We start from the raw sequence: 3833 nt of genomic DNA, 5'->3' as shown, positions 1-3833 counted from the left end.
AGGGTTTTGGAAAAATGGTTTTGGATAACCATTTCATCAACACAAATAAACTTGGATATGTTATCTTTTGCATGAAATTCCTTTGTTGGCATCAAGTTTAGTTTCAATTTACAATGTGTTTCGTTATGCCAAAGCAATGGTTACCTTACTGAGATTAGAATAAGATATTTGAGTAGTGCTAGAATCCCTGGGTGAGAAATATATTATTGAGTCAAAATCTAATCATTATAAGGTCTGCAACAGCTGTAGCTGTGATATACCTCTAAGTCATGCTGATATTTAATCATAAAGAACTACCTGCTGTTTATTTCTTTTCATACAATATATCATAGAAGACATGTTGCTTAAACCTCTAAATATGTCCTCATGCTGTCCTTCAGACTACGAATTACCTTTTCTTTATGCTATCTACAAAATTATTTATATACTTTCTCAGGAGACTGTATTAGTATTATACTATTTTTAATATTGTACTATTTCGATGAGAAAAGTTTTAACTTGTAAATAAAGTAAATGAAGACATTTTAAAAATAAATTTCATTCACAAAAATATCTATACTGGCTTTTCCAAGGAATATAACATAAGTTTTTGGAGATTTTCAACCTGGGCTGTGACATTTATTACCATATGCTTCCCGTCTGCAGAATGCTGAATAGAAATATTATTTAGCATTTATTGAGTGCCAAAAAAATCTGTGGAGCAATGTATAAGCTATAAAGACACTCGTGGACCGTATCCAATAGGTTTACTATAACAATAAGATAGACAGTATATAAATTACACCTCAATAAATGTGACTGGAAAAAAACATTAGCAGCCAAAACACAAGCCAAAAAAATTGGTTTAGTTTAGAATATACTTAACCCTTTCATAAAGTGATTTATTAGCTGATGTGTCTATCCTCACAAGAAGAGCTGTTCATTCCCACCTTTAACCATATTTAACAGTGGTTACGGAAGAAAAACAAAGTTAGGAAAAGTGCTCTATCAAAATTTGATTGATTAGCTATTTGGGCTACTTCTAGAACAACCCAAGTTTTTCAGTTACTGAAGAAAGAGAAGAGAGATGACAGCATAAGAACATTCTCAGGGCAGCAGGGCTCTTGTTAGGTATTTTATTTCAATTTATAATGAAATAATGTGCTTGGCACACATGAGGCACTCAACAAATGTCAATTATTTTCTTTAACTCATTTGATTTTATTGATCATAAAAATCCCATAAAATAGGTACTTTTCTAATTTCACAGATGAAAATCTAAAGGTTCAGAGAAATTAAAGTATGCCCAAGACCACAGAGCAGGTAATTATTATAGTAGTATTTGGAACAGAGGTGTTTTTGAATGGTCTATGCTGGTCAGTTACTGATGAACTCTTTCAGCTTTTATATGTCTAAAAAAGTCTTCATATCATTTTCAGTTTTGAAAGGTATTTTTTTGTGGATATAGCATCATAGGTTGACAGTTTGTTTTTTTTTCAGTGCTCTTCCTTGCATTGTTTTAGATGAGAAAACTGCTGTCATTCTTTTCTTTGTTTCCTTATATATAATGTGTCTTTAAAAAACTGGCTGCTTTAAAGATTTTTTTCTTTATCACTGATTTCATGCAATTTGATGATGTTCCTTGATATAGTTTTTTTCCTTGTTTCTTCTGCTTGTGTTCATTGAGCATCTGAATTTGTGGGTTTATAGATTTTATCAAATTTGGAACAGTTGCAGCCGATATCAACTTTAAATATTTTTCTGTTCTCCCTCCCCCTTCTCTAATCTCCAAATATGTATATTAGGTCACTTGAAGCTGTCCTATTGTTTGCTGGTTTCCCCCCTCAATGCTTTTTGGATAGCTTTTACTACTATGTTGTCAAGATCACTTACTACTATTTTTTCTTCTTCAGTGTATAATCTCATCCAGCACATTTTTGATCTCTAGAAGTTGAAGGATTTTTTTTGGTATTTTTCCTATCTTTCCTTAACCAGCTTATGCATTCTTTTACTTTCTTGAAATACAGAATATGTTTAGAAATGCTAATCCCTGTCAAATAATTCTAACACCTGTGTCATTTTAAAATATATTTCTATTGATTGGTTTTTTTCTCATATGGGTTGTATTTTCTGATTCCTTGCATGCCTGATAACTTTTGACTGGATGCTTTATAAATCTTACGTTTTGGGGTACTAGATTTTTTAAATTTCCTTTTTGTATTTCTTATATTTTTGAGGTTTATTCTGAAATTCAGTTAGGTTACCTGAAAGTTTGATCCTTTCCAGGCTATTTTTAAGCTTGTTGGGTGAGATGAGAGCCTACCTTAATCGAGCGCTATCCTGGTGCTCCTCCTGATATAATATCTTTTGAGTACTAAATAAAATGTCCCACTTATTAGCGGTTTCTCCACTCTAGTTATTGGGGATACAAACTATTATCAGCCTTGTGTGAGTTTGGGGGTTGTCCTACCTGCTTTTTCCTGTGGTTTTAACCTTGGCCATGAATAGTTTCCTCACATACATGTGCTGATCAGTATTCAGCTGAAGAGGCTAGGGAATCCTCTGCAGATTATCTAGTGTGAGTGCTCTGTCTCTTCTCTGGTACTCTCTCTTGCAAATTACAGCCATCTTGGCCTTCTTCATAAAAAAAAAAAAAAGTAATTCTTTATTGGGCCTCCTTCATTTTTTAACTTTGTTTCAATTCAGTTGGACCCCTGAGTTTAGGATCCCCCTTCCTGCACTGCAGACTGGGAACCCTGTTTAAGCAGAATACTATGAAAATTGTAGGGATTCCCTAATCTGTTTCCCTTCTCTCAGGGATCACTGTCCTGTGCTACCTGTTGTCTAATGTCAGAAAACTGCTATTTTATATATTTTGTCTGGTTTTACACTCTTTAAGGAAGTAGGATAAATCTGGCCCATCTTACATTACTTCTAGCAGAAGTTCAGTGTGAGTCTGTCTTAAAGTAGAGATCCAAATGTATCCTGGCACATTAACCAATCTCTGAAGCTTAAAAAAGCTTAGCACGCCCAAAACAAGAAATATTGACAATTTATCTTAAGCATCCTATACATTGCTTTTTATTTCTTATTGTATAAAGGATATAGTTCCTTTATTCATAGCTGCTGCACTAAATCATAAACATTCTACTTTACCAGGAATCTATATTTGAAACCCTCTAAAGAATAACTCTGCTCAGTTCTAAACCCTCTTTTACTCTACATATCCTATATTATTGACATTTTCTTGTCTTTTGTCTTACCAACTAGAAAGCTCCAGATATCTCATAAAAATCTTACCTTTTTTTTTGTCTGTACTTTCACCAATAGAAAGCTCTACTACAATATGATCAATACATTATGCGTAGGGTCAGCAGCCTGCAGGACAAATTCAGCTCACTGCCTGGTTTTATAAATAAAATTCTACTGGGACACAGCAAGGCTCATTCATTTATATGTTGTCTATTTTAAGCTGAATAGTTCAACAGAGATCATACTACTGGACTTTTATAGAGGAAGTTTAAAACTAATGGAAGGATGTCAACTTCTGTATTATGTATTAGTAAAATGTTCATAAGTTTCAAAACAAACTTTTTTCCTTTTGTATGGAGTTAACAATGAAAAACTAAAGGTGCTATGGAGAGCAGACTCCTTCCAACCTGCTAGTCTTAAGATAAGTAAAATGTATATCATTTGATGGGTCATACTTCCTTCATTCACTGGCAAAAAAAACAACCCCAAGACAAAAAAAAACCCCACCCATATAATCTACACTAATAAAAGAGAAACATGGTAATTGGCGTACGACCGCTACCCTTCCCATTGGCTAATCAGCGAGATATGCAAATTAACTG

Source organism: Myotis davidii, unplaced genomic scaffold (genome assembly GCF_000327345.1).
Source record: "Myotis davidii unplaced genomic scaffold, ASM32734v1 scaffold134, whole genome shotgun sequence".
Lineage (NCBI taxonomy): Eukaryota > Metazoa > Chordata > Mammalia > Chiroptera > Vespertilionidae > Myotis > Myotis davidii.
This window is presented reverse-complemented; position numbering follows the sequence as displayed.